Source organism: Pteropus medius, unplaced genomic scaffold, assembly GCF_902729225.1.
Source record: "Pteropus medius unplaced genomic scaffold, Ma_sr-lr_union100, whole genome shotgun sequence".
Lineage (NCBI taxonomy): Eukaryota > Metazoa > Chordata > Mammalia > Chiroptera > Pteropodidae > Pteropus > Pteropus medius.
Window position 1 is genome coordinate 7,497,244 of NW_024350924.1, and position 7,516 is coordinate 7,504,759.

At 47.4% G+C, this 7,516-nt stretch overlaps 1 long non-coding RNA gene across 1 annotated transcript; it reads left to right on the forward strand.

Moving 5' to 3' along the window:
• Positions 1-237: 237 nt before the first annotated feature.
• LOC120585091 (uncharacterized) lies at positions 238-7,471 on the forward strand. Its single transcript, XR_005648219.1, has 3 exons — positions 238-376; positions 4,021-4,323; positions 7,341-7,471. It is a non-coding gene; the product is annotated as an uncharacterized LOC120585091 (long non-coding RNA).
• Positions 7,472-7,516: the final 45 nt, after the last annotated feature.

Below are 7,516 nucleotides of genomic sequence, written 5' to 3' on the forward strand. Positions count from 1 at the left end.
AAGGGCATTCCAGGTAGAGGGACCAGCAAGTACAAAGGCCCTGAGGCAGGAAAGAGGTGACTGTGCGGCTGGAGCCAAGTCCGTACTTAGTGACTTGATCAACGGTTGCTCCTGGAACCCAGCCCGGCTCCTGCCCGCAGCTGGAAACGGATCACCAGCAAGAATTCTGGCTTCTCAGAGCCTCTCCTGCTCAGACTTGCAGCCCCACCAGGTCAGAGGCACAGCTGCAGAGGCCACAGGACAATGGGCTTGGCTAGGGGCTCAGCCCTGCTAAGACGGGAGAAGCTGACAAAGAACTCAGGAGAGGAGGTGAAAGGCTTCTTCGGGCACTGCCGAATCTCTGTAGCGGGGATTTGCTCAGTCGCTTCTACTGCAGGTATAAAAAGACAGGAGCAAGGTAACCAGTGGACCTACTTTCTGCGTCCCCCATGGTTCACGGTTCCCCCACTGCGGCAGGGGGTGCCCAGCTGCTCCTGCTTCTTGCAGACTCAGGGCGATGCCACTGCTGTGGGTGGCAGCTCTGCCGAGGTCTGCAGAGGCAGGGAGTGGCGTCCGGCCTCGTGGGGTACTAACCCCACCTTTTTGCAGCCTATGCTGCGGGTGGGCATCAGGACTGACTGATGGATGGGGTCCCCAAATCTCATTCCATCTCTGTGCCTGTCGCTCCCCTTCTTTCCTCCTTTGCCTGCGGTGAAAGCTTCTCCCAGGATGGTCATCTGCTCCTACCGGGTGCAAAGGAGCCGAGCCCATCACAGCCTGGCCTGGGTGGAGAGCGCGAGGTCCTCCTCCCCTCCGTCCCCCTCCCTCAGCTGTGACATCGAGCATGCTCACTGGGCTTCCTCTGGGAACCGGTCACTTTTCCTCCCTCTTCCAAGCAGCCGCTTCCCCAGGATATGGTCACCTGATCCATGTTAAGTCTTGGTTTCCTTTAAAGCTTTGGGGAAACTAGTGTAGGCTCGTGGCCTGTCCAAATGACGCCACATTAACATCAGAGCCCTGTCCTCTGCTCACCGCTCCAGGACGCCAACCTGCTCACACCCTCAGCTTCTCTGGAAATCACTGAGGGAGAGCTCACCCATCCCTACCTGGGCCTCTGGCTCTTGGCGGTCTGCTTGGGAGTAGAAGAAGAAGAACATTCCGTCTAGCAGTGTGACAATACCTCAGGGCTAGAGCAGGGTCGCCCGGCCTCTGGGGGCGGAGAGGTTAGCGAGATGCCCCGGCTGTCCGCTCGCCTCCAGGGCGGACGGTTGTGGAAGAGAGGACCACACCAGACCTGGACCACTGCTTCCCCTGACTTAGAGCTGAGTTGCTGAGGCAACCGGGCTCTTTTTTCCGTGAGGTCAAACCATCTCTTAGGGGCTGCATGTTTGACTCTTGTCACCAGCCTCCCCACCTCCCTGTCCCAGGTCCTGCAGACAACCCTGTTGTGGACACGGCGGGGTTCTTTCTCTGGAGCTCCGGAATGCCAGGTGGCCTTCTGGGAAGAGATCACCTCGCCATCCAGGCGTATCGAAATCATGGCTGTAGCCCCAGCCTGCCGCAGGGCACTGGCAGGAAAGGGAGCGTGGAGGTCGCTGAGACGGACGGACTCGTTTTGCAAAGGAGAAAACAGTGACAGGAAGGTACACGGCTTGGACTCAGGCCACGGACCACAGACCTCAGGGCAGGGCGGCCCTGGCCTTCACGTGGGGCCTCTGCTCACTGGCTCTTCTTTAGATTTGAGGGCCTCGTCCCTCAGTGCCCCCCTCACACACACACACTTTGTATGACATCTGATAAGGCGCCAAGGCCGTGAGTGGCTTCCTGGGTGGTCTTGAGGATCAAGGCCGCCCTCAACACGTGTTGAATCTGAGGGGGGCATCGTTCTCCGTTTCCACCGATTCTGTAGCATATTAACGGGCACCGTGAAAACAGAAGAGCATATTTTCTGCTCAGACGATTAAGTTAAACTTAGCTTGTTGTCTTTACAGGACAACAGGCTGTAGAGTGCATTGGCCAGGCCAGCTGAGAGGAACTTACTGTGACCCAGAGAGTGCTTTCTGTACCACAAAGAGACTCTGAGGCTTCCCTGCTTCCCCATCGGGGCCTCTGGTCCTGGAGACAGCAGAAAGCCCCACTCCCTGGGGAAGCTGCCTCTCCCCGTGGCCTCGGGGCTGCTGTAGGGCAGGGCAGAGCCCAGGTCACCCCGTTAGTGCACATGGGGCTTCTGGAAGTTTCAGTCCCTACTCCCGGAGCTTTAGTCTAGAGGAAAGCTGGCCCCAGGGTTTGGCCCTGGGGTGGGGCAGCAGTAGTCTGTGCTGCAGGTAATTGCTAACAGCTGAGTGAGTTCGTTGGCAGAGTGGGTTTAAACACACGCTAATTTCCATTTGTGTACCTACACACACACACACACACCAAGAGGCCCCGGGGCGATGGGGCCGTTTGAAAGGAACACCAGCCTAAGTCCTCTACCTGCCAAGTGTTCGATTAAGCTGCTTGGGTCTGTTTCCACCATCCCGTCCTTCAAATATTTATGTGGCAGATTATAGGCAAGCTTCAAAGGCAAGGAAATGCAAATCTGCTCTATAAATCATAGAATAACACAGCTGCCGTCTTCCTCGAGTGACAGCTTAGGAATGACAGCAGATCTGTCTGCAGGAAGGGGGTAGGAGGTGGGCTTTTTGCTCTCAGCCAGGCCTGTGGTTGTGTGGTTTGACAGTAATGATAATGTCTCTCTCTCATAAGTGAAGGGAGGACTGGGAAGTTCTAATACTATTTGCTTTTTTGCAGAATGGCAGGGGTTTTTTTTTTTTTTTCCAAATGTTGCAGCAGTTAAGAAGTTAATGTCCCAGCAGTTAAGAAGTTAACTTATTCTGTTCGTCCCAACAAACTGGAGGGCTAGGCCCTGTTCAGGGATCTGGGGCTTTCAGTTCAGCAGGAATGTCCCCAGAATGCGAAGTTGGGCAGGGTGGGAGACGGTGAGCAGAAACTCTGAGAACTCCAAAATGAATTTAATTTCGTCTCACCGAGGGAAAAGGAAATCGTGCATCGCAAATAGTTACGCACATTATGTTCTGCCCCCAGAGTCTTAAGATCTGCCAGTGGAGGCCCAGTGCGCTGAAGATTAGACTCGTGTGGGGCTGTTGCCATGAGCACGTGGATTTGGTGCACTGGCGTTCAGTGACGCGTTAACATCCACCAAGACCAATGCCGGGTTTTATGGTCCTTGTCCGGCAGCTGCTTCCCGCCTGGCGTGTCACCCCATGGAAGTACCTGGGGAAGGCTACAGGGTGCAGAGGCCCAAGGGAAGTGGCGTATGAGAGGGGAGGAGGGGAAAGGTTTGCTGGGGATTAGGATTCTGCTGCAAGTGACTCAAAGTCACCTAGGCAGTAGGGGAATTTTCCGGGCCACAGAAGGGAGTGTTAACTAACCACGTCATGGGACAGGAAGAGATGCAGCTGGACTAGGGAGCCGCGGGAGCGCCCGGGGACACCGCCCGGGCTCTGTTCCAACACCTGTCTTTAACTCTTCTCTGTGCTGGCTTCTAACCTGACTGGCAACGACCTGCAGATTTTGTGCCTAACGCCTTTCACAGAGACTCTTTTGTACCAAACGACTTTTGCACGATCGAGTCCTATTTCGAATCATCCCCGGGACAAACTATGATTGGCCCAGGTGGGACCAGGCGTCCATGCCTGGACTGGTCGACTGCAGGGAGAGGATGGGGGGATGGGTCACACAAAAACACGGCAGCTTTTATGGTGGTCTCGTTGCTAAGGAGAGGCCTGTCTGGCAAAAGGGGTGGGGAAGCTTTGCACGGACGACCCCAAAACCATCTACGATAGTCAAGAGAGGGCTGGAGAAATTAGAGCAAATAAAGCAAAAGCGGCCAGGGAAGATGCTGTGACGAATGAGTTACCGGTTGGAATTCCACTGACCTCCTCCTTGACCCTCGGTATTCCGTAGGAGCCCTCAGAGGCACGACATTCTGGTTCTCCTTTTTTTCTGACGGTTCTTATTCTTCCTCCTCGATTGCCCCAGATCCTCCGCTTCGCTACACCAAGGATCTCAAGATTGCAGCCCCTTCGCTGGCTTGCCTCTAAAGAAGCCCAATGGACTCCTTCCTTTCAAATGCATGAAAAGTGCTCCCTGGCAGGACCCTCCTCTGTCTTCCAGAAGAAATCTACACCTGAACTTCCAATAGTCACTTTTCACACCTTGGTACTCAAAAGTGTGGTCCCTGAATCAGCCACATCAGAATCACCCGGGAACTTTTCGAACTGCAGAAACTTGGGACTCGTCCCCAGATTACTGCATTCATCTACATTCTAACGAGATGATCAGGTTAAGTTCGTTAATTTGAAACGCTTTGCTCTGAGCAGTTACAAATCGAGCTCTTTCTGCTCTCTGAGCCTAAAGAAATATTTCTTCACAATTCATCAGGTAAAAAGCAACTACATCTAAAAACCCTTAGAATTACTTTTTCGATGCTTTCTTGTCTTCATTACCTATATCCAATCCATCACCAATTTGTGCCAATTAACCCCACGTCCACTGGTCTGCTTTTCCTAACCATACCTTTATCACTATAGCAGGCTCTCATAGACTTGCCAGTCAGCCTCCTCATCTATAAAATGGGTCGAAGAAAAAATATGCCTAATTTATATATTTACATAATATGCCTGATTTATATATTTACATATTTACATATTTACGAACTTAATGTGTAATTATTTTCATGCCAGTAGAAGCAGTTTTTAACCATGGCTTTTGCAAGCAATTGTAAGGGATATTGCAAACAATGTATCACTAATTATAAAGTGTCATAATTTATGAACAATTTATATATTTAAATATGTTAGGAGGGATTACAAATTATTTCTAAAATTACATTCACTTACCTGCATTCTAATACGCTATAATGAGTAGCCCTTCTACTCAGTATGTCAGTATCTATCTACCTTTTAATAGATGATTTCAGTTTTTAATGTGATCATTGATAAAATTAACTCTTTGTTTATTTGTCCATGTATTTTTTTCCTTCTATCTTTTCCTTCTTTTGGACTGAAAACTTTTTAGTATTTCACTTTATTTCCACTCTTGCTTATTAGCTATTATTTGTTCTAGCGTTTGCTCCAGGGTTTACAGAATGTATCTTTCATTTGTCATAGTTTACCTTTAAATAGTATATCACTTTATGATGTAAAAATCTATTTCCTTCCCCTCCTGTGTGGCTTTTGTTGAGTTTATTCTGCCTGGGGTTTATTGAATTTCTTGGATCTGTAAGTTTAAAATTTTTATTAACTTCGGAACATCGTGGTCTTGCTTTCTTAAAATATTTTTTTCTGTACCACACTTTTTCTCCTTTCCTCCTAGGAATTCTGTCTCACGGGTCATTGAAGTTGTTCATTCATTTTTTTTCAGCCTTTCCCTCCTATGTGCTTTAATTGAGATATTTTCTATTTCACATTTTTTCAAGCTCGCTGATCTTTTCTTCTATAATGTATAATCAGTTAATAAGCTTGCCGAGTGGACTTTTCATTTCAGATATTGGGGTTTTGTTTTTTTAAGATTTAGAAGATCTATTTGTCTATTTTTCTAATTTCCATTTACCTTTCATTTTGTTCGCATTTTGCCTTAGTTCCTAGAACATGTTTATCATAGTTGTTTTAAAGTCCTTGTTTGTTCATTTGATCTTTGTCATTTCTAAATCTGCCTTCTGTCGAGTGATTTTCCCTTCATAACGGGTTACATTTTCTTGTTTTTGGCATGTCAAGTAATTTCGATTAGAAGCTAGCTTTTGTGACTATGAATGTTACATTCTCTCCTAATGTATTTTTGTGTATGTGTTCCTTTAAAGAGTACTGAGTTTTGTTCTGGTGAGAAATTCATTTCCGATCAATTTTATCCCTTTGAGGCTTTTTTAGGTTGAGTCTAGAGTGGCCTTTGCTTGAAGACTAGTTTAACCCTACTAGTAAGATGGATTCTTTCTGGGGACTCACCTGACTGCCCAGGTATTCAACAAGGTCTTTGCATTCTGGCTGATTTAAAGTAAAATCTCTCCCAACCCTGTGTGAGCTCCTGCAGTTATTCAGCTTATACAGTTGTCTTTCCTCGATAGTTGTTATTTGCCCGGCTCTGTGGAGTTTCACCCCAAACATGTGAGTCTTATTATTCAGCCAAAGACTCGCGGGGATCCTCCGCAGACTTCTCTGTGTTGCTCTTCCATTCTGGCACATTCCGCCCCACAAAGCCCCGCTGCCTCAGCCTTCCTGACCCTGCAGCTCAGTGGGACTGCCATACGCTGTGTGGCTTTCTCCTCCCTGCACCCTGGCCCAGAAAATATATGAAAGGAAAAGGCCAGGATTATGGTAGGGCTCACCTCACTTGCTTCTCTTCTTTCAGAAATTACAGTCCTAAAACGCCTGACATTCGATATCTGAAAATACCGATTTCATATGTTTTGTGTAGTTTTCTAGTTGTTTACACTTGGTGGACTAGTTGTGTACCAGTAACTCCATTATGCCCAGAAATAGCTCTAGTCACATTTAAGTTTGTGCTTTTCTACAAACACTGTTCCAGCTAATTTTAAGCTATTCCATATATACAATTTGATGTTCTTCCAGTTATTTAGACTTTATGTGCCTTTCTAGAACGTATCTTCCCCCTTTTTTTTGGTCTTACCTCTCATAAAAGCTATCTCAAGATCTACCCTTTCCAGAAAATGTCCTGTGATTTATCTGTCCACCTCTCCTTAGTCACCAACCTTTTGTTGTGATTTGTAAGTGATTTCTACTACATTAAATTGCACTTATGGCCATGGAGTTTTGTAAAAAAATTTTAGTAGTTATTTTATATGTGACTCTTTTTCTGATGATTATCAGCAGGACCTTATAAATGAGAAAAGCCTGTCTCCTGTTTATTTCCTTCATTGCAAACCCACTTAAACCAGTTTGGCTGTCTCCAACTGGGCAAATATTGGTGGCCTTCAATAGTCTGGTGCAGAGGCAATGTACCATCAAACAAATGAAGTTAAACATGAGTGCTCTCGTTTGTGGGTCTCTTCCAAGGCCCCGGGAGGGTCCCTAGCAATCTGTCTACATAGTAGATGTTTTTGTAAATTTTGCAAAGAACAGATATTTGAACCACATTCAGTTGAGGAACTCTCTCTTTCCTTTCTGACTTTCTTTCAGCCAATTCCCCCTCTTCCCACATGGTGTCTAGTGGTTATAGTCATTTGGGGGATCGAGGTAAGGAAAGTTGACTTGGTAACCAATTTAGTTTGGGTTTGGTGGGATGTGTCTGTGTGGTTTGCAGACATTTTCATGTATCGTTAACTTATTTCTGTCTACCCTGTGCAGAAACATTTTTAGCACCCACTGGGCAAACTTACACGTCGACGTGACGGAAAGATCCAGGCCCAGAGAGCCTGCTGGATGGGAACGTGTTCTGTGGCACCCAGCACTGGATGTCTGTAGGGAGAGGAAGAGAAACAGTTTTAATTGTGCAAAGTCAGAAGCTCATCTGTGGAATTTTT